The sequence below is a fragment of the Bemisia tabaci genome, chromosome 5 (assembly GCF_918797505.1).
Source record: "Bemisia tabaci chromosome 5, PGI_BMITA_v3".
NCBI lineage: Eukaryota > Metazoa > Arthropoda > Insecta > Hemiptera > Aleyrodidae > Bemisia > Bemisia tabaci.
In genome coordinates, this window is record NC_092797.1 from 31,205,834 (window position 1) to 31,230,176 (window position 24,343).

Sequence of the window (24,343 nt, forward strand, 5' to 3'; positions counted from 1 at the left end):
ATTTCCAAAAGTTTGTTTAGCGTACCGGTGGCTGGCAGCCAGCGGGCTGATTGTTGACATTCACAGAAAAAAAGGACAAAATGAGTATGGAGCGACCCTACTGGTTAATTTGGATGGTTCATATAGACTAAGGGGGTGAATGATGGACTAATCAAAGAGCCTCTCGTTGGTTATCTTTAGTTATTTAGTCTACTATCTACCTCCTTTGTCCGTTGCAACCACCCTTTTGCCTTCTTTGTCTGTAAATTTCAACAATGGAGATGTTGCATGTGTGAGGAATTTGCGATTTGACTGTTAATTCTTATGTAGAAGTTCTTAAGTAGCACGATGGTGCCATTGGTTTTCTCTGAAATCAACTCCCAAGCTTACGAAAAGCTCTCAAGTTGAGGCCAAAATGGAGGGGATATTCCACGCTATCCTGAGAGTCCACGTCTACATCAAGACAAACTCTCCATGCAAAGATAGGTAGCATTTTAGCAAATACATTGACAGGGTTGCCGTGATTTCAATTTAAGAGTCCCCAAATAAGGTTGGTTGCAGCCCTGTCAATGTATTTGCTCCCTATCTTTGCATGAAGAGTTTGTATTGATGTAGAGGGGGACTCTCAGGATAGCGAGGGATATCCCCTCCATTTTGGCCTAAACTGAAGAGCTTTTTTTGAGCTTGGGAGTTGATTTCAGAGAAAACCAGTGGCACCATCGTGTTTCTCGCGAACTTTTACATACGAATCAACAGTCAAATCGTAAATTCCTCACACATGCAACATCTCCATTAGCCCACATGAACCGAGAATATTGGCTTCGACGGCTCAGCTTTTCGGGGTGAGGATATTGCCGAAAATTATTTTACCATGTAGATACATATTTTTTCTTGTTTCGGAAGAAACACGCTGGAAAAAAAGCCACATAGGATCTAGAGTCCAGACTCTTGAAAACATTGACAAGAAAAAGGACTCTTGATTCAATCAGATTTAAGCCCAAATCAAGAGCCAAGCCTCTTAATTTGAGCGGATTTCCTTTTTTCTTGTCGATGTTTTTAAGAGTCTGGACTCTAGATACAATGTGTGATTTTTATCCAGTGCAATTTTCACGTTCTGTAAAACAGAAGTTATAATTCTACGGAGCTTTTTCGTTCTTGTGAGACTATGCTGATTACAAATGCATCGCAGGTTCCCACTGCACCGCGCTGTTTCGAGCAGTTTATTTCGGGCTCATCTCCGGATAAACCCTCGCACTATGGTCTGGGGGCGCCGAATTGTGGCCAAAAATCCGATTTTTGAAAGTACGAAAATCTGGCAATCGAGCATATAATCCTTATCTACATCCTTTAGTAGGTGTGAAATGACCCATCAAATCTTCTGTAATTGTTTTTACGATCAGATACATGGTGGCGAACTTCACATCCTCCGAGGTAAGTAAACAAACGTGAGAATTTAAAGTGCACGTCATCGTGTATTGCCTTGTGTCGCTTTGTGATAAGTTGGCGTAGATCCCCGATCAAATATGGAAAAGAAAGGTGAAAGTAAGTACTTTCTGATGGTTTAATCGTTTTTAGTATTAAGATTAATTTTATGACCACCATGAGACTCCAAAGTTTTGTCCTGATTTAGGCAAAAAATTGCCTTCATCTTAAGTTTTAGTTATCACTAACACGAGCTATCACGTTCTTATCAGTGCAAGAATGTAGCTCATATGTTCCTCTAACAGGATATCATCGGTTTTTTTTGCCGCTTTTTGCCGCTTTTTGCCTCTGGGGCCTTTTTTGGTCATTTTAGTGAGGGACTTATACGATTTTCTGCGCAATTTGATTTCATTGCAGAAGGAGATAAGAGAGATGAGACAAGGTCAACGTTTGATATAGGGTGATTCATATGTATTTTTGGCTGCTGAATCCGAAAATGATATCAGTTTTTTTCCAGCACTTGCCAGATTTCCGGAAAATAAAGTTTTTTTGCAAAAAACCTCATTTTTAAGCAAAATAATATTTTCTCCGGAAAAACGACAAATGGTGGATAAAACTTGGGTATTTTTTTTTATTCTTCAGCCTGTATACATAATACAAATTTATTAACTCGGCCCGCTGTGGTGCGTAGTGGTTGGAGTGCTGGCTATAAGATCAAGAGGTTCCGAGTTCAATTCCATGGCTAGGCAACCCGAGAATGGTAATCCGCAAGGTTTTAGGGTCTGATCTGGGTCTGGGTCTGAAGGCCCCAGAGGCAAAAAGATGCAAAAAAACCTATGATATCCTGTTAGAGGAACATATGAGCTACATTCTTGCACTGATAAGAACGTGTTAGCTCGTGTAAGTGATAACTAAAACTTAAGGTGAAGGCAATTTTTTGCCTAAATTAGGACAAAACTTTGGAGTCTCATGGTGGTCATAAAATTAATCTTAATACTAAAAACGATTAAACCATCAAAAAGTACTTACTTTCACCTTTCTTTTCCATATTTGATCGGGGATCTACGCCAACAAAACGACACAAGGCAATACACGATAACGTGCACTTTAAATTCTCACGTTTCTTTACGTACCTCGGAGGATGTGAAGTTCGCCACCATATATCTGATCATAAAAACAATTACATAAGATTTGATAGGTCATTTCACACCTACTAAAGGATGTAGGTAAGGATTATATGCTCGATTGCCAGATTTTCGTACTTTCAAAAATCGGATTTTTGGCCACGATTCATTAGGCCTAGAATCTTTATAATAATTCTAACCATGAAAATCAGCGCAGAATGGTTGACAGCCTCCATTGAGTATAAGAATGTCAAAGCTATTTAGGTCTAAGTAGTATTGAGTATATCTAGAAAATTTTGCTAGCAGGGTTTGATGATCAAAGAGTAAATTATTTTTAAAAAATCGCTTGAAATGAAAATTTTTAGGGACAATTTTTGGTTCGGGGAGGGGGCGCCCTAAAGGGCTAATGCCATATGTCTTGCTAACACGAATATCACCATATTGAATGTGCAATTTTTTTAACTTACGCTCCAGTCAGGATCAATAGACCGAAAAACATAGTACTGACTTGATTCAATTTCAATCATTTCTTCTCCTCTTATTTTTCTGGATTAAATACGTATTTTTGGGGCTTCTGCCTTGATAACCTCTTGATCATTGAAAAATAGATTTCATATTATAGTGAGACAACCTTCAAAACATTAAACTGACATTCAATTTGGTATTCTAATCATATTTTGGCTTTTCTTCTAATTTTTTGGTTTCAAGGGCCTGCCGCCATCTTGGATTTAAGAATTTTGTAAAACTAAGGTCAAATTTGAATTCAGCGACCCAAAAAACATAAGTACACCAAATTTCATGATATTCTGATCATTTCCTGATTTATGGCCACAATTCGGCGCCCCCAGACCATAGTGCCTCGGCCACACACTCTAGCGGCGCGGCGCGGTGGATCCTGATCGTAACGCACTAGCGGTAAATCCTCCCGTGCGAACTTATTTTCATTTCCTCTGATTCTCCCGATTCGAGTTTTTTACCCGCCTCGCTGCGCCGTGCAGAGTCGCACAGCGCTGCACTGCCCTGATTTAAGTAGCGGTGCACGGGAGTATCCAGCACGGTACCGTAAAGAAGCATCCGAGAGAGGCAAAGAATTATAATCAGCAGATCTCGATTGTAGCTCTTACCGGCGGGTTCCCTGTTCTCAACGATAATTTAGTTTCCTTGTACAGATTGCACAACCGACCCGCGTAAGCGAGCAATCTAGACCTGGACCTCTCACATTCGCCATTGCCACCTATTGTAAGTCTCGCACCACGTTCTCCGTTTTCGATCCCGTATGTGTCGTTGCATCTCGTTAAAAAACCGATTAGCTCGCCCTCAGGGCCTAAGCGCGGAATGATATAGGCTGCCTCATTTCTTTACCTCATCTTTAATATTTTGTTGAAGAAATTTTGTTGAGGTTGAAAGAAATACTGATAAAGCAATAGTTACTTAAATTACTTTAGACTGCGATCTACACGCGCATGTATCTATGTATCCCGCAAGCATTCTAATTTCTACATACAAGCTTTCTGCTTCTCGATCACTCCTCAATGACGCGAGCTTCAAGAAATAAAATCTCCCACATCCGTCCTCTAGGACTACTCGATTTTCATGAAAGACAATGGACAGCTTACAACGATCGGAATTTTCTTTCAACTTCCGGTAAGATAAATGGAATGATAACGTCTGAAAACGGAGCTATCCATGCAACGTTGTTCTGACCATCTTTACGTACTGATGGCAGATGCTAAAACGCACGGTGGTAAGAGCCAATGGGACAAACTGAACATGATATGGAAACTTTAAAAGCTTATATTCTCGTTAATACGGAACGTGGGAGCTTGAAAGTTGCTCGGAAACTTTCCTGGTAGAATTACTTGCAGAGACCACCCCTTAATACGAAGGAATCAACACGAATTTTCAGTTTCAAAACAAATTGTACGTGTGTCCTCTCTCAATGGAGATGTTGCATGTGTGAGGAATTTGCGATTTGACTGTTGATTTTTATGTAAAAGTTTGCGAGAAACACGATGGTGCCACTGGTTTTCTCTGAAATCAACTCCCAAGCTCAAAAAAAGCTCTCAAGTTGAGGGCAAAATGGAGGGGATATCCCACGCTATCCTGAGAGTCCACCTCTACATCAATACAAACTCTCCATGCAAAGATAGGGAGCAAATACATTAGCAGTGATGCCGTGTTTTCACTTTCAGAGTCCCCAAATAAAGTGGCAGCCCTGTCAATATATTTGCTTCCTATCTTTGCATGGAGAGTTTGTTTTGATGTAGAGGTGGACTCTCAGGATAGCGTGGGATATCCCTTCATTTTGGCCTCAACTTGAGAGCTTTTTTTGAGCTTGGGAGTTAATTTCAGAGAAAACCAGTGGCACCATCGTGTTTCTCGCGAACTTTTACAACAGAATCGATAGTCAAATCGCAAATTCCTCACACATGCAACATCTCCATAGCTCTTTTCCACTGTGCGGCGCGGCGCAGCGCGGAGCGAAGCTCAGTCACCGTTCGATCCGATCCAGTTACTTATAAGCATTTCCCCCTCCCCTTCACTCTCTTTCTTTCCCTCGCAGAGCTTTTTTAAGCCGCGCTGAAAACGGCCGCTTCCGAGTGATCTCGCTCACGTCTCTGCGTTTAGCTGCTTTCTGCTGAAACAAAGCCGACATGTTATTTACGAGGCCAATTTCATTTATGAAAGCGACGACTCCACTACAATGTTAAATGCTCGCCGACTCGTGTCTCCCGTCTACGGTAGCAATTCGGTTTTTCTACGAGTTAACGCAAACGCAAAGCCTCACCCTTTTTTATACGGACGTAGAAACAGTGTAAGGAAGAACGCCGTATGAGCATTCGTATGTTGCCAAATTTCCTCTCAGAAAATGTATATTTTTGAAGAAGGTTATACATATTTTTCCTTGAAATTTTCAGACTATTTGGATCAAATTACAAACGAAATTCCCTGAGAGAGCGGAAGAAAAATGTTCATAAATAATTCCAAAAATTCATGATTAATTAAAGGAAATTTTGCAACGCCTAAAGGCTCACACGGCGTTTTTCCTTAGCATGGCAGTGTTTAACAATGAGGCTGAGGACGATTACAAGCGGAAAGTGAGAGGTACCGATCGTTAACTTGTTCTCACGGTTGAAAAATTAACGGTTCATTTTATTTAATTGTGACCGTCCACCACGGGAGAAAAAAGTTTAGAAGTTGTACTTTGAGATTCCAATGGAATACCCTTTGTGATGCCCTTAGAAATAAGGTTTCAGTGTTTTATATTATTTTCATGCCATTTCCCGAGAAATCAGTCATTGCCGAGTAGCAGTGACGGTGATAAGTTGAGATTTGATTGGAGATTGTTGTCGCGATTTTATTAATGTCACTTGAATGCAATAATATTGGGTACAAAATTGCGATAAATCGAAATAAAATTTCGATTTTATCGAACGTAATTTTAGGGAGATAAAGTTTCGAGAAGATCGAGGATAATCAGTCAGATGTTGTTGGTTTTAACGATTTTATCGCCAAAAAATCTAAAAAAAATGAAATTTTAAGTCGAAATATCGCGATTTGTCCGTGAAAAATGATACTTGGGTAGAGGGCATAAATTTGCAATATGATCCAGCATTTTAGTGTCCTGTATTACATGGATTGAAATTTTCAGCAGCTTTGAGCACTCTTTTTCTTATTCTTCTTTTTTTCTTCGAAATATGTCCAGATGATATCGGGGGAAAAAATGTCTTTCTAAATTTAATTTAGAAGTTTTATCTAAGAATCTAAAATCTCTAGAATCTAATTTAAATTCGAAATTTTCTTTCTAAAGGAATCAAGAAAGACGGAAGTAAAATTATTTTAAAGAACGCGTTTCATAAAGTTTATCCAAGACATAATCTCTCAAGATCTCGGTGGTTTCTGCTGCCGCGCTACTTTTCTCATCTGTCGTTCAAGTCACTTCCCTCGGAATCCCATGTTATAATTCTGCGGTCAGATCGCCGAGTTTTCTACGTGGCTAAAACCCGTACGGCACGCGTACTACAAAGCGGCAAAACACGCGATGGAACTCGCACGAGCTTTACTCACAGTTGGGTAATTACGACTGATAATTCGCCTCAGATACAGATAGGAAGGAAGCCGCGTGACCGTGTTCAGGAACCACCGCTCGGTTTTCGCGATTAACCTGCGAACATTTCCTGCCTGTCTACGGAAATCGAGTAACACACCTCTAGTGTTTGGACAAAAGAATTCACTTTCACTGCTGCGCAAGAGTAATGCTCGGGCATTGCGATTCCATTTCTGTTAGGATTCAAGTTTAAATGAGAAACGCCCTAGCCGTTAATTGTAGTTAACCAAAAATTCGATGTGAAAATCCCGGTTTGGCTAGGAGAAATATGCGAATTATGAAGTTTATAGATGATGTTTTGCTATTTGTTTATTCTATGCTTTTTAAAAATGGTCATGCTGACTTAGCTAAGTCTGTTTAGTACTGCACATTAGTGCACATCATTGGAATTGGTGTTTTCAGCCAAATACTGTCATATCACCAAATTATACATTTGTTGTTAAAAAGCAATTTGTGATTGGTAAAAATACTAATTTGGTCGATGTATATGACACTCTTTTCCCTTTTTCTAGAAATTAACTATAGCAGATTTCAGAAAACGTTTATGATTTTACAGTAGAAGTACTTATCAAAAGTTGAAAAGATGACAGTTCAACTATGAACTAACTTCTTTTTGACAGTTTATTTATTCATATGAAAGTATGCGAGTAAGTACAGGTCTCTGACAGTTAGTTACACGAGGAATAAACAAAATACTAGACCTTTAGGTTATAATCACGTACATGATAAATTAACATGACGGTGGTTTTGAGTCGCTGTGCTGAAGCATGTGCCTAACTCACATAGTTGAGTTTGCTTCAAATCACTTCGAGTGCCATTATCAAGGCTATTCCAAAGCAAGAGATACATTTCCTTTAACCATCAACTGCTCTTCGAGATTTTATTGAAATATTGATTATAGATCACTGGAAAAAAATACATTGAATCTAGAGTCAAGACTCTTGAAAACATTGACAAGAAAAAATACTCTTGATTTAATCAGATTTAAGCTTAAATCAAAAGGAAATCCGCTCAAATTAAGAGGCTTGCACTGAGAAAAAACTATGGCTTATAAACCTATTAGAGGTAAATATGGAACACCACTAATAGTAGTACCTCTACATATAATAATAGTACATATACCTTAGTTATGGTACGGGGTACCTCAATTAGGTACAGAGACCTTAGTATGGTTCTCAGACCGAGAATCATTAGTTTATTTACGACTATTATAGGTGTTCCATATTTACCTCTAATAGGTTTATAAACCATAGTTTTTTCTCAGTGTGGTTCTTGATTTAAGCAAAAATCCGATTGAATCAAGAGTATTTTTTCTTGTCAATGTTTTCAAGAGTCTGGACTCTGGATCCAGTGTGTTTTTTTCCAGTGTATTAATTACAAGGCTCACGAGAGTGACTATAGTAGAAGTTACAAAGAATTTTGAGAACAGCTGAAGCTGGCTCCTTATTTATTCTGAAATCGATAGGGAGTGTGGAAGATGATTTTCGCCACACTGGCTGTTCGGCATCTCGGTTACAAACGACGAGAAGCACATCGATACGACACATCGATTCAAGTTCGCATACATTGAGAGAAAAATATCGCGAATCGATAGATCGGGAATTGATTGGGCCCAGTACCGCACGATCGCGGTTGCGTAACGGTAAAACTTGAATGCTGATCTCGTTTTACTTCGTACAGTAGACGCGGGCGGAGGAGTGACTTTGGTCGGGGCGCCGGGCAGAGGGGAGGGGGGGGGAGAGAGTCCACTTTTCTGTCGGCCAGCTTGCTCCATCTGGTTCACACCTGACAGTTTCTTCACCTAAATCCACCCGCGCGTCGATCCGTGATTGTAGGTTGCCCGTCACAATTTGCCCTCGAACTTCAATAATAATGAACAGATCGTCGAAGCTCAATGAAGTGAATAAAGTCATACCTTGGTTATGTCTAAGCAGCGTGACTAGGGAGACTGTGAACACTGTGGGATCGGATCAGTCATGGTTGGCTCAGCCTTGCGGTCGTTTACGGTCAAATAATAGCGGTTTTGGTGAAGAGATGTAGGATTAAATGACTGCAAATTTGGTGCAATGCATTCGCAGTGCCAGATTTATAATTTTCTTCAGATGTTCGGATTTGGGCACCCCATGAGGAGAAGTTTGAGGGATACCCTATGATACCGAAGAGGGCTCCAGAGGAGGACTTGTGAACATTTTCAGTGACTTAGAGTCCCTTACATAGTATTTTAAGTACTTTCAGTCCTTACTGTCCCTTCGTTTACTAAAGATGAAAAAAAGAAAAGAAAAGCTGAGCTTTTCTAGGGTCATGTACGACGGGGTGAACCAAAAGTCCATCACCAGGCACCACCCTTGTAACTTTCGAACAAATTGAAGAAATGAGGTAGAGACTTGAAATTATTCGAGTGCTCCTACGTCAAAGGAAACAACTTATAGGACCCCCCAAAGTCGTCAAAAGACTGCCTTGAAAAGGGCAATAACCCGAAGAGTTAAACGGGCTGTGCGTCCTGAGAAAAAGCTTTGCCTTGTACACCAATTATTGGTTCTTATTGAACACCACTAATAGTAGGGAAGGCAACATAGAATAATAACATATATACCTTAGTGATGGTATACATACCTTAGTATGGTACGTGATAATAATAACACATATACACTGAGAAAAAACTATGGTTTATAAACCTATTAGAGGTAAATATGGAACACCACTAATAGTAGTACCTCTACATATAATAATAGCACATATACCTTAGTTATGGTACCTGTACCTTAATTAGGTACAGAGACCTTAGTATGGTTCACAGACCGAGAATCTTTAGTTTATTTACGACTATTATAGGTGTTCCATATTTACCTCTAATAGGTTTATAAACCATAGTTTTTTCTCAGTGTACCTTAGTGATGGTATACATACCTTAGTATGGTACGTGACACCTTAGTATGGTTCACAGATCGAGAATCATTAGTTCATTTACGACTATTAGTGGTGTTCTATATGAACCACTAATTGGTTTATAAAGCCATAGATTTTTCTCCGTGCGGGACTTGGGGACAGCCCTGTATACACCAAGTAAAGCTCGCAAAATCTTGAATTAAGACCCATCATTTTTATTTGAAAAAGCAGAACGGCGGTCTCTATTACATTCAGCGGTGACAACACGCGCATCTCGAAACATAAAGACTAAAGGATCACCACCAGTGTTCGAAACTCACCTTTTAGTTTTAAGAGCCGCGTGGCGCATCAAGTCCGATTTTCAGGCGCCATTGAAGAGTTCTTAGGGGCCGAATTGACTTTTTGCCTAAATATTACGGTGCATTTATAGTGAAAAGTTGGACGCACGATGTTTTTGTAACAGAACTAGTAAATAGCTGTAACTTGGGGAAGACAAAAGCACTAAGGATGAAATCGTTAAGAATAGAAAAAGCTTTCACTTGTAGTTCTGAAAATTTCGAATAATCATCTAATATGAAAATTCAGATTTTTAGGGAGCAATTTTTAGGGGCCACGTTGGCTCAGAGCCTTCATTTTTTAGGCGCCATGACCGATTTTTTAGGCGCATTTGGCGCGTCGGCACCTGTGAGTTTCGAACACTGATCACCACCCCTGATCTTCAAAGCTCGGTGCTAGAGTTGGAATCACATGTGAAAGATATATGAACACCGAAGCCCGGGCACTTCCATCCGGCTTTGGAATCAACGGAGCGACTCGTGATTAGTTAAGAAAAAGCTTTAACACCAAGGAGCACTCAAGGCCACGTTTTGTTCCTGTTTTGGATAACGGTCTCGGGAGGAAAGTTGTGAGCCGTTCGCCCGTCTCCCTCATCGTCCGTCTGCGTCTCCCGTCGGCGAGCGGGCCCGGGGCTTTATCATAACTACGTCATTTGTGAGTTATGCATGTTTTACGTCGCTCTGACAAATGAATGGTCGACCACTGTTAACAATGGATTCTAACGCGTTTTGTTATGGATTATTAGGCCTACTTTCCTCGCAGCCCGCGATTCCTGGACTGGAGAATAGAGACAAGGGCCCAAGGGAGGCGGGTGGAATAGAAAGTACCCTTTCTTCGCTCCCTCCACGTGCGATGCTAAAGTGCCTGTTTAGCAAATCGACACGCTGTAAACTTTCGTGAAAACAGGAGGCTCTATGTAACGAGACTCCGCTTTGTGTTTCTTAATTCATGTTCACAATTTCACAAACATCGAATATTTCATGGAACAACTTTTAAAAACACATTGGATCTAGAGTCCAGACTCTTAAAAACATCGACAAGAAAAAATACTCTTGATTCAATCGGGATTTTTGCCTGAATCAAAACGAACTCCGCTTAAATTAAGAGGCTTGGTTCTTGATTTAAGCTAGATTCTGATTGAATCAAGAGTACTTTTTCTTGTCGATGTTTTTAAGAGTCTGGACTCTAGATCCAATGTGGTTTTTTTTCGAGTGTTTAAAGAGTCTGTATGAGTGTAAATATCGGATTTTGGTATCGTTTCTTTCTTATTTGATCATTGATTATTATCGTCTCTTTTTGCTATTTTAAAAAGTCGCAAAAACAAAAACAAAAACAAAAACAAAAAAAACAAAAAAAACAAAAAACCAAGAGGTTGGTAGAAAACTATACCCTACTCCTTCAGCCAAAGCCGAAATGCCGTCGAACTAGAACGGTTTCATTCGCACGGCTGAAACGGAACACCTGTTCGGTAAGAAAGTGAGCGGCCGGCTCGGCGCGCTTCGGCTTGGGGCCCGGCCGAGCCTTTCTCGACGAAAGCGATCGGTTTTCCTTCTGGAATGCGGCTTCCGGAACGGTGGCTCGGTCCCGGCCCAATACTGCCGTGCTCAGGAAGAACGCCGTATGCACATTCCAGGGTTGCCAAATTTCCTTCAATAAAATATTTATTTTAGGGAAAAGTTATGGATATTTTTCCTCGACATTTTCAGGAACTTTAGGTGAAATCGCAAACAACATTATCTGAAAAATTGGGAGGAAAATATTTACAGGTTAATCAGGATATTTGTTTTTAAGAAATGGCAATTTGGCAACGTCTGAAGGTTCATACGGCGTTTTCCCTTAGGACGGCAGGATACGACCGCGACCGCGACGCGACGGTGGCGACGCACGGTAATGATCGCCCCGGATCCCGGTGCAATGTGCAGTGTGCGGAGTGCAGTGTGCACCGCCGTCGCAGCGCCCGGCAAATTGCACATAAGCACAGGCGCAGTCGCGAGAGATCGTAGGCGCGATACCATTGCTGATACCGAATCCGACTCGGTGCGCTGTCCGCGAGTTCGCACGATCTGCCTTCCTCAAGACAAATCCCTGGTGCCGGATTTAAATCCGGAAATTACCACCCTCAGACGGGTCACCAGACTCGCTGTTGCCGCGCGAGGAAGGAAGAAATTCCGTTGACAAGCCCGTGGTGTCTAGAATTCTGGACCATGCTCATTCCCGGATTTTTCCTGATTTTCAGGAGCTCATTTCCTGATGAGAAACCAAAGTTCTTTTCCACTCTCTCGGGATTTTCTTCAGAAAATGTATTTGATTTTCCCGAGTTTAAGATGGGTAGGAATATAAATTTTTTACATCTTTCAGCCGCTTCTTCGACACACATTAAAATCTTTAATTCTATAAGCGTTCTTGATGTTTATATTACCTGATCAATGAAAGCCTATAGCATCAACGGAGGGTATTACCATTATAATCGCTCTATGTCATAGTAATGAGATTATTATGTTGCTATTGGTACAATTCGGTGGTTCAAATTATTTCGCACTATTTGATCCAATACTTTTAATTTGACAATTTTTTTTGAAAATTTTGGAACTCGAACTTCGAACTTTCGATTGGGTTCCTCCAGGAAGGCGACGGCGAGGTCGTCCTGAGAAAGTTTGGCGACAAGGGGTGGAGGAGGAGATCAGAAGGTGCCAATAGCCTGATGATCTCTGGGTGGATAGGGGGCAATGGCGATTGGGCGTCGCAGAGCGCAAGGCTGCGCTATAAAAGCGGCTTTATGTATGTGTACGTATGGAACTCAAACTTTACAATTTCATTTCGTTCAATTTAATTGGCCACACTATCAGTGTTTTAACATTTAAAACGTATACAATTGAAAAGATGTAGCTTTCGTGCGATTTACGAAGATTCGCCGTCAGTCCGATCATTATTTTAGTCGCAACGCAAGGGCTGCAATGAACGCATCAGAAAAGAAACTCTGAATGATTTACATTCCTCTCAGGATTTGACACCGAAAGCAGCCGATGGTGACATGTCTTTCGTAAACGCATATTTGCCTCATACTCATTACAGGACGATGATTGGCCTACTTGCAGAAGCACAGATTCTGAGGCCAGGCATGATAGACTCATAAGGCAAACTAGAAAGCTGTTTTTCTCGTCAAATCAGCGCAGAGCAATGTCTCATTAATTTACACTAATGAGTAACTGGCCATCTACGCGTTGGCGTGGATACGAAGACTGACGAAGTAGGTACGACGGGGATCTCATAGGCTCGACGCGATCCAATCAGAGTATTCGATAACCGCCAAAGAATTAATGTATCCATCGAAAGGACAATTTCAAAACGAGGCAATTCTTGAATTTTGGCACGAAATGGATGATTCGCCCATCTCCGGTATAGAGGTGGCTCCTTCGCTGATTGTAGAGTCTTTCTACGTCCATAGTAGCGCCATATAGAATCCATTTCAGCGGGCTGATTATTGAAATCGATAGACAAAGCTACAGACAAACTAAAAATAAAGCGATCATGTTGGTGGAAGCGGGGGGTTGCAATGAACAGGTGAGGTAAGTAATAGACTAACTAATGGCAACCTGCAAGAGACCCTTTAGTTTGTCTATCAATTTCTCCCTTGGTCTACGACAACTACCCATTCAAACCGATAGGATTGCTCTATGTTCCATCCGTCTTCTTTGTCTATCGCTTTGTCTGTAATCAAAATTGATGACCAGCCCGTTGACTGACTTCGGTTTATAGGCTTCATATGGATGATACAGAGGGGCAGAGATTTTACTTTTCTTACAGATCTATACATAAAGAAAATGTATAGATACAGATGCCGATGGTCGATTGGATTTTGAAGTTAAATAAATTAATTGATTTTCGTAAGTTCATAGCTTAAAGTTCAGTTAAAATATTGTACAGACTACAGTGCGAGGGAGAATCTAGGCTGACTTCACAGTCAGGCATCTTGGAGAGATGAACAATCATGCAGGTAGGATGAGGAAGTCTCTTTTCAAACATTTGGTTCGAAACTATAATCCCAGATACCTATTAGGAGTTTTTTATGGAGACGAAACGGAAATACTGACTTCTTCATGAGCCAATTTTTCAGCGGATACAAAGCCTTTAAAGAATATCTTCACGACTTCATTTCACTAGGACGGCAGGGTTGGTTTAGCGGTCAGCGCGTTTGACAGCAGGTCAATAGGTCCCGAGTTCGAATACCGGCGCGGTGGCGACAAATTTTCACGAAACTGACTACGAGCGGATATGCTGAATTAAAGCCTGGATCGAAATAAGGCCTCTCCATTGGCTTTCGTCTTTCAGTCGCGGCGATTTTTCGCCGTGTGTAATTAGGCCTTTACGATGGGGCTTTAAATTATGTGCAAATCGCGACTCTATTTTTCTTTTCAAACCTAAATTAGGTACGAGGAACTTTTGACAGTTCAATCGAGTAATGAACCCGAAAAAAGGATTCAAGCAATGCATCGGCAAATGAGGATTCGGAGAAATTATGAAATCAGAATTAACGGATTGGACAGCTGCATGTATGGGAAGACTCAGCGGTATTGAGTGCAGAGGATAAAATGACGGCCTCAAACCGCCTCATGCCGGGGTGCGTCTGGTTTTTTTTTTCATTTTGAGAAATCCTGATTTTTCCTGATTTTTGACTGCTTAATTTTGATTTCATAATTTTTCCGAATCCTGATCAAATCCTGATTTGTTTTTCCTAAAGTCATCTCTTCACGCAAGGCGAATGTAACTTCGCAAAGATAGCTCGATAAAAGAATCCGATCGGACAGCCGCCTTTTCTCAAATCCTGATTTTACGAGCGATTTTTCCTCAAATCCTGATGAAATCGTGGTTAAATCCATAATTCATAATTTCTTCGAATCCTCATCAAATCCTGGTCAAATCCTGATTTTTTTTTTTTCCGAAGTCATCTCTTCACGCAAGGCGAACGTAACTCACAAAAATAGCTCGATAAAAAAATCCGATCGGACAGCCGACTTTTCTCTTTTTATTTTCTCACTTCCCGTGTGGGTAGAGGAAGTATTTTTCATCGCTGAATTTCTCTCTTTATCTGGAATTTAAGACGGGCAAAAGACCCGTCTGCATGAGTGTCCTCGGCACTTTCCTTGCCCCAAGTATTTAAAATGGGAAACGAAAAAAAATGTTAATGTATGAAAAATCTAAGAATCTGATAAAAATTTATGTATACTATTCTTTAGGACAAGAACTTTCGCGGTCAAATGACAGACGTTTTAGGGGGAAACAGGGAACAATCCGAAGACTTTTGTTTCTTGCTGACGACCCTGATAAAAAATCTCCAACTGTATCGTATGTATGCAAATGAGTATCGGGATACTTTTCCTGTGAAGTAATCTAAAATGTTCATTGGGCACAAGAAAACAATAAGGTGGTCTAACGGCTGACGGACACAAGGAACAGCTGCAGATGGGAGCGATTGATAATTCGACCGTTATGAGACTGGAAGGATGTAACGTAGCACCACACGGTTCACCGCAACTCATAGTCGCACAGATAGCGCACCATGAGTGTGCCCCACTAAGAAGCAACCAAGATTTAACAAAGCGAAGCGCCCACAGACCCACAAAGCTGTGCTCCACCCTCATCCTCATCTGCTCACAATTCAACATCCATCGCGGCCGCCACGGGAACCTCCCACCCGACACCTTCGGACTCGCGGGTATCCGCTGCCCGTGCCACCCAATCTTAAATCCGGAAACTTCCGCAATCAAACTCTGGTTCGTGCACGAACAGAGACATTATATTCTACAGGTTTCATCTCCGTAAAAAGTATTTTCGGAAGTCAACGCTTAGATTCGCCCATTGATGACTGGTGATCAAAGAGTTGAGCGATCAGGATGTCAAGCATCAGGATTTAGCCGAATTCATCAGGATTTAATCCCAATTTCATCAGAACTTGAAGAAAATTCGTTCGTAAAATCAGGATTTGAGAAAAGCCGGCTGTCCGATCGGATTTTTTTATCGAGCTATCTTTGCGAAGTTACATTCGCCTTGCGTGAAGAGATGACTTCGGAAAAAAAAATCAGGATGTAACCACGATTTCATCAAGATTTGAGGAAAAATCGTTCGTAAAATCAGGATCTTTACTGGTGGTGATTCAAAAATGAATGTCTAGAATTCGATTATTTTAGAATCTACACGTCGATAATTTTCTCTACGGAAATAAATTACAATGAAAATGACAATAACGGAAATTCTTGCGTGGTATGCTGCAATAGCTGAGCGCTGTAATACAGACCACTATGCGGCTCAGCCCCCACAGGGCGCTCCGCGGCCCCCGTAATCTGACAAGGGCAGGATCATCAAGGGACCATCTCCTAACGATAGTCGTAAAAATCATGAAAATCTACCAAGAGGATCTTCAGAACAAACTATGACCGCAACGAATGATAATTTGCATTGTTAGAATGGGATAATTCGCGATTTCATCACGTAACATAATTAAAGAACGTAGGTCATATTTTCAAACTCTGAATAGAGCGGGCTCGTTTCGGAATCATCACTACTTATCGCTAGCTACAAAAATCATGGAAATCCGCGGTAGAGGCTCTACCGTAGAGCGGTAGAACGAACTGTGAACATAATAAATCTTCGGGGGAGGGGGGCAGAGAGCTGATAGCAGGTAATGATGATAAGTCGAAGAAAAATAAATAGAATCTGCATGAGCGTACCATTGCTCCGAATTACGATACTCAAATGGATAAGTCCATTTATGCTTGAGAAAAAGATGAAAATAAGTTGGCGGATTCTATTTTTAAACTTACTTCTTTCAAGTGGCTTGAATGATGAAATGTTGTGTTTTTTGACCGGACAAGATAATACTAAAGAGGAAATGGAGTTATGTGGTTGAACGGTTTTAACAGACATCCTCTTAATTGTGCCCAAGTTAAAGTACACTGGAAAAAAAACACATTGGATCTAGAGTCCAGACTCTTAAAAACATCGACAAGAAAAAGTACTCTTGATTCAATCAGAATCTAGCTTAAATCAAGAACCAAGCCTCTTAATTTAAGCGGATTTCGTTTTGATTCAAGCAAAAATCCGATTGAACCATAAGAGTATTTTGTCTTGTCAATGTTTTCAAGAGTCTGGACTTTAGATCCGATGCGTTTTTTTTCCAGTGTATATTTGCGGCCAAGTACAGCAACTCAAGAGATACATTGAGTTTCTCACTGATTTCACCGAATGTAAATTGTGAGTAAGACAAAGAGGATAACTGTTAAGGCCGACCAATCACGCAAATCCATTTCTTCTTAATCTTGTCTATTCCAGCAGACAAAAAACAAAATTTCAAAAATCGAGCTGCTGAGGGAAAATGATGAAAAGGAAACTACGAAAGCTCACAAGAGGCCATTTTGCCATTAAAGCTACGTGCATTCAAAACTGATTAGTTGAGCTCCAGGAGATCGACGTCTAGGAACAACTAAATAATGGGGATGGACGTTGAGAAAATCACCGAGGACGCGTCAATGAGGTTTAGGGTAAACGCTAGCAGGCGAGGATTATAAGACAGAGATGACAGCTTTGGGCGATGTTATTTCATCTCGGCGGCCGGGAAAGCAGACATCTGCATTAAATTCACATTTCTGGGGGAGTCGTCTGTATAATAAAAGGCTTGTGAGCTAAAATGCGGCTCCTCTTATAGAAACAGTGGGAACAAACTACATTTTTGCTGGCTAAGTAGACAGTGCCTACTTACAGGGATGCGGAGTGTTCAGGAACCAATGCGTTCGGTCGCGTTCGTGAACTGTTTATGCAGTGGGAAAAATGCATAAACTACGACCTTAAATAATAGACGATATAAAATTTAGTTCGTATAGATCAAAATACACTTCACTTTTGCTTACACCCTCTGAAGTTTATGAGTAAGCGCGCTGTTCCACCTCAGGGTGTCTTGGAGTTATTAATTTTGAAAAATCCTGATATTTTCCTGTTTATAAAAAATTCCCGATTTTTTCATTTTGAAAATTCCTGATAATTGCCCGATTTTTCTCGATTCCTGGCACGGTAGGCAAAAAGCAGTAAGACTTTCTCCGCTGTGGAGATTCGCGTAAGAAAAATTCCTGATAAAACGTCCGATTTTTCCGATTTTCCTGTTTTCTTCCTGATTGGCCAAAATTCCTGATACTTTCCGGTTTTCCTGATGCTAGACACCCTGCACCTATTTCCAAGTCGTAAGCATCTCGGAACTGCGCGAATCGCGAGTCAAGAGCCGAGTGCGAGACTGGAGATATGGTCCTGGGCTTGGGGAATCGCGGGGTGCGATGCTTGAAGTATCCCTTAAGTTTTGCAGGCGCTTTACCCGCGATCGTTTTCCGCGCAACGGTTAAAGTTTCGGACATTTTCTTCCGGAAGATGAGGTCCCTTTTCACAGATCCGGTCGAAATTACGGGGTAAAGCAACAACAATTTCTCGCATATCCACAACAATGAAAAAGAGATCGGTCTCTCTTCCTCTGACCGAGAGATTTTATAGCGGAGTAGAATAGTCAAATGGGGCGAAACGCTCGATACAACTATTTAAGCTTCCAAGTAGGTGAAGTTGCATATCCGCAAAATGAAGGAGATCATTGACGTCTTTCGGCTGACTCAGAGACTTTAACGCATGAGTAGAAAAGTTGGATGGGACGAAATGCGTAATATACAAATATTTTTACTTCCAAGAAGATAAAATTGTATAACCACGAAATAAAGAGCATGATGTTATTCTATCATCCTAACCACCCGGTTCGTCAACTTTACCGCGAGCCGAACGTTCCGTTCGTATGACCGCAAGCTTACGAGGTTAAAAGAACTGATGAAAGATCGGTTACATGAACAGAACTGCCAGTTGTACGAATCCAAAAATCGGTTTTTTTCTAAAGAATGAACGCTAAACGCGCTGATTTTTTTGAAAACTTACTACAAGAATATCTTGATACTTCGTAAAAATTAGTGCAAACCTACCCAAGAAAAGTGCGAAACTTACGCATTCCTTTAAATTGGACTCAATCGTTAAAATTCGATGTTTTTCATTTAAACTACATTAGAGTTCGAGAATTGGACTACACTCTAAACAATGCTATTGGGGAGGGGGGGGTGGACCCCCTTTTTTCAAGTAGGGCCTAAGGGCCATTTAAAGTGAGGATTTTGGAGGAATCTTTCCCGGAAAATTTTGGAAAATTGGCCACTTTTGGATGCATTCTCAGGCTAATTTCTCGCAAAATTTTGCCATTCGCGAACTAAAGGTTCAACTCTACCGATGATAATCCTCTAAAAAATGTCCAGAATTATACCCATGCTCTTATCACATAACGTGCAATGAAGCAATGAAATGCACCGTTTCTAAAGCTAATATCTTTTGGGTGGATTTTCTGGGGAAGGCCAGATGATACTATTCCTAATTCTAGGGAGATGGGGGTCAGAGCCACCCTGACCCATTACAGCTACGACCATAATCACAAGGATCGAGTAGTATGGTTAATATTGAGCACTGTGCTACGGGGAATATAAAAATACTTTTCTTTTCTCAATCCGGTGCACAATTTTGTAAAATTATACTTCTGTTCTGGCAGGGTAAGTTCCCGCTTACTTCGAGGGAATTTTTCACACCTCCTCATGCCATTCAATTTGAAATAGAGCTGATTATCGATGTCTAACGAACAACACCGCCTACCTGCAAACTGACGATTTTGCAAAACAAAGACAGCACTTGGCCATTATTGTAATTTTAAGGTTAGATTTACGATATTTTCATACACTAGAGCGTCATTGAAGCGCTGCCCTACAAAATTGGGGGAAAAAATAAAACCATCAGCTTGCGTATTTTATACTGCAGAATGCGGCAAGTCGCTAACTCATTTTTGCTAAAATTGTCAATTAGACGGTATTGTTCACTGGCAAAAAAAGTAGCTTGGATCAAGAGTCCAGACTTTTAAAAACATTGACAAGAAAAAATACTCTTGATTCAATCGGATTTTTCCTTGAATCGAAGAGTCAAGCCCCTTGATTTAAGCGGATTTCCATTTGAATCAAGAGTATTTTTTCTTGTCAATGTTTTTAAGAGTCTGGACTCTAGATCCAAGCTACTTTTTTTTACCAGTGTTCGTTAGTCCTCGTTATGGGTTCTAAGCCTCACCTCCAAAAAGGTTAATCCAAAGCTTCAGCGTAAAATCCAAATAAACCAATCAGGTTACCACTGAAAAAGTCGGTTCGCACTTGATTTCACACGAGCGTCAGAACACCCGCACAAACGGCACTTCAAATTCCGCGTTCCTCGAGCACAGGGAGAGCAACAACTATTCGGTTCGGGGCGTTATCGGCGGAATGAGCACTTGCCGATTCGAGAGGGAGGGAGGCGAGAGGGGTTGATCCGCGGATTCCGGTTGAGGACGAGCACTAACCCTGGCGACCGGAAGGAACGGAAAACTCGAGCGCGGAGCAAATCGCCAGGGAGCGAGGATGGGCAGAGCGAAATAACCAGGCGAAAATTGATACGGGCACAGCCGCAGAACTCGTCGCAACGTTCGGAACACCGTTATGAGGACTGAACCTAACTGACCGCCGGAGAGACCTGCAACATGCAGCCGTCCCCCTCCGGTCCCCCGTCGTCGCGCCGGCCGCTCCCGGTCGCGCCCCTCCCCCCCCGTCCCCCTTCGAGTCGAGCGACCCCCCCTTCCCTGGTCCGACGCGTCGTCTCCCGACTCCCGAAGCCCCCGACCGGAGTCCTCCCAGTCCTGGTTGGTCATTCCACGCAGACCTAAATACAGACCGGCACGCTGCTCAAGTCCAGAATCCTCTTCTTTCAAGCTCCTAAGCTCTTACACAGAGTGTCCCAAGCTACACGGAGAAAGAAACTTCGTGCGTGGGACCCGAAGTTTAGGTCATATGGATCTCTGAAGTTTTCGGATTGAGCATCTGAACACATCAGGTCCAGCTGCTGAGGTTTGGATCACACATCTGAAACTTCAGTTCTTATATTTGAAGTCCTTCGGTTTTCACATCCGAAAAACTTCGGTTCTCACATCTGAAGTACTTCAGATGTAAGAACTGAAGTTTCAGATGTGCGATCCGAACCTTGACAGCTAGACCTAAAGTGAAGTTCAGATGCTCAATCGGAAAACTTCAGAGATCCATGACCTAAACTTTGGGTCCCACGCACGAGGTTTTTTTCTCCGTGTAGAGTACCTGTATACGGGAGAGTATTGCCATCTCTGTGCCGCTCTCTGATTGGTTCATTAGTTTTAGGTTATCATCAAGCTCCAAAGTTGGACCAATGTGAACAAACCCGACCCAAAGGAATACGTAAAATCGGCTGAGAAATAAATGATAATCACACTCAAAGGTTAATTTTCGGCAAAAATAGCCATTGAAGGTCGATCCGGACTCAATTCAGAAGTCGATCATAAAAAAATTTCTATCACGTCCAATATCGCGTCCAGAACTTTGTAGAACTTGGTCGCCATCTTGTTTGTTTACATTGGGCCAGACCAGGAGCGGAGGGGCTGGGGTTTGTTTACATTGGTCCAACTTTGGGGCTCCATGATAGCCGACCAATCAGAGAGCGGCACACTTTATCTGTAGTGAAAGGATTGAGATGGCAATACTCTCCCGTTTACAGGTACTCTATCCCAAGCAGTGGCGATTTTGGCAAGTTGGCAACACTGTTTGTAAAAGAAAGATATTTAAAAAAATCTTCCGAGTCCAGTCGTTTTAACGAATCGTGAATGTGAGAGGCAAACTTATTATTTGATGCACCTGTACCTAAATTTCTCACTTGTTGATTTCTGAGCCGTTCGTTGTGTAAATTATGTTCTTACTATATTTTTGAAGGAAAAACAAGAAACAGGGAGCCTCTGCTTACATATTGTCTGATGATCCATTATATGGCAACAAAAGGCAAAATTATTTGACTTGAAGGGATAACAACGAGGTAGTTGATTTTAATTTAGAAAGTATACGTACAGACACCTCTCCAATTATAATTTAGAGAAAAGGACGAGAAAAGTTCTAGACGTGATTTTGGAATTGATGGAAAAATTGTAATGAAAAACTTCTGAATTGAGTTCGGATCGACCTTCAATGGCTATTTTTTGCCGAAAATTAACCTTTGAGTGTGATAGTCATTTATTTCTCAGCCGATATCACGTATTCCTCTGGGTCGGGTTAGATTACATCGGTCGTACTTTGGAGCTCTATGATAACCTCAAACTGATGAACCAATCAGAGAGCGGCACAGAGATGGCAATACTCTCTCGTTTATAGGTACACTAGCTTGGGACACCTTGTATAAGAGCTTGGGAGCTTGAGAGAAGAGGATTCTCATCGGATGAAATTCAACGAATAAAAAACCCGATCATGAATTCATATGAACAGAAAGGAACAAGCAGATCATTCGAGTTCAAGACGGAAGAATTTGCCCATGTGCTTTAAGTTTAATGAGAGAAAAACAACCAACCAATCGGTTATGGGTCAAACGTGAAAATAAAAACACGTTCATTTAAAAGCTCCTAGGTACACTCCGAAGAAAAAGAATGGCGTGAGATAGAGTACCTGTACAGCGAGAGTACGGACGGAACGCTTCATGGAGGGCTTCGGCCCAAAAGGGCAACCAGCCAGCCTCCTAGTACACAAAATTTCACGGCATATCTTGATCTCATTTCAAACTAAGATGGCAAAAAATGTTCATAAATGAACGTTCTTCCTCAAAATTGAGAAAATTAATGCAATAAAGCCGGCTCCAGACTACGCGGCATTCGCCGAGTGCCGAGCCGAGTAACGAATATTCGGGGTTCGAGAAGCGACGGGCAGATTCGAGCGTTTCCACGAGTGTACAGCGCCACACTACTCGTGAAAGTCGTACTTGGCTCGTCATTTGGCAAATAACAAATGTTCGCCAAGTGAAGAAAAATCAATGGAAAACGCTGCACCTCTTCGCCCCCTTCCTACAAAACCTATGGCGAACATTCGGCGAGTGAGGACGAGTAGTCTGGATGGTACCCCGATGTCGCGATGGACGCTCGGCTTCGCACTCGCGATCCCTTTGACTCGTGTCACAAAAACCGACTTTTAGCGGGTTGGGGCGAATACCGAGCCGAGTGACTCGCCTCGCGTCAACACGAGCCAAGTCGATGCGAATGTTCCATCCAGACTACGCGGGACTTGCCAAATATTCGGTATTCGGCGAGTAATATTCGGCGAATGCCGCGTAGTCTGGAGCCGGCTTAACTAAACCAAATATGTGCTACACAAACGGCTGGTCGTAGCAATTGCAATGATAAATCGTTCTAGATAATTTGAATTCATAGGCATGCTGCCCTTTTGGGCCCTAACTCCATTCTTGGAGGCATCGGTGAAGGCCTGATGAATTTTTAGAGTTTCACCACCTGTCTATACTCTCGCTATACATGAGCTCTAAATTATTAAAAATTAAAAAGTCGCATTTCAATCAGACATCACTGAACACATCATCATCATCAAACTTACGCACTCAATCAACATTTTATCAGAAAAAGTTGGCGCTGTCGACAAATCTGGCCAAAATGTGTGGTGAAATAAACCAGTAACTGTGCGAAACTACAATCGTACGTGCAAAAAAAACCGAAGAGCTGATTAGTTCGAAGATTGAATGCAGCGCTAGCGTTGCCTTCAATCGATGAGGATACGACTTTATATACGCGTATCGCGAGGCGTGTTGCTTAGTCCCTCATTTGCAGGAAATTACTACACGCAGCGAAACTGGGATTGTGCCTCTGATAATAATGCTTTATAATTTGCTTTCGAAAATGTAATACTTGATTGAGAACTTAGTTGAAAAGTTCTGGGGAATTTTAATCCATTTTTGAGCTGACCATTCACAAACTTTTACAATGCCTCGACATCAACTTCCCTTGAAACTCTCTTAACTTCCAAAAGTGACTTAAAAACCATTCGAAAAATATCAGTGCGTGGTCTCAGAAATACATTGTCTCTGCATGTGTAATACATATCTAAAGAGGTTTTTCGAAAAAAATCAGTCAGCATGTTTACACGATTCATTGGCTCTCTTACGCACAATACATAAAAACGAATAGCTGTAGGCTTTGGCTGGGCGAGTGAGTTTTAGGTACATACGATATTATATCGATATTATATCACACACTATATGCGCTCGATAGACAGAAATAAAAAACTAATTCTATAAAAAATTCAAGAATGCTTTACATACCGAGAAGCAGCTCACAACATGGGATCCTGAAAAAATAAAAGAATAAAAACGTCAATATACATGAAATAATTAAAATCTTCACAACTTTGGCATATACGAAGAATGGGGGAAGGGTCGGAGCAGATAATCAATACGCAGAAATTTTAAGACTTTAGTCTGATTTTTGACGATGAATGATTCAGGTAGATGCAACCTACTTTGTTAAATGCATGATCAATTTATGCGATTATTTTCAGCGAGGCTACCTGCG

At 41.4% G+C, this 24,343-nt stretch overlaps 1 protein-coding gene across 2 annotated transcripts in view; it reads right to left on the reverse strand.

The window, feature by feature from the left end:
• Positions 1 to 24,119, reverse strand: part of RhoGEF64C (Rho guanine nucleotide exchange factor at 64C) — a 263,281-nt gene extending 239,162 nt beyond the window's left edge. The window contains exon 1 of one of the 2 annotated variants that reach the window (XM_072300547.1): positions 24,094 to 24,119. The gene's annotated coding sequence lies outside the window, so the exon portion shown is untranslated. Of the gene's footprint in view, positions 1 to 20,025; positions 20,448 to 24,093 lie in introns of those variants that run through there. The other variant, XM_019051947.2, reaches the window with a different exon arrangement.
• Positions 24,120 to 24,343: the final 224 nt, after the last annotated feature.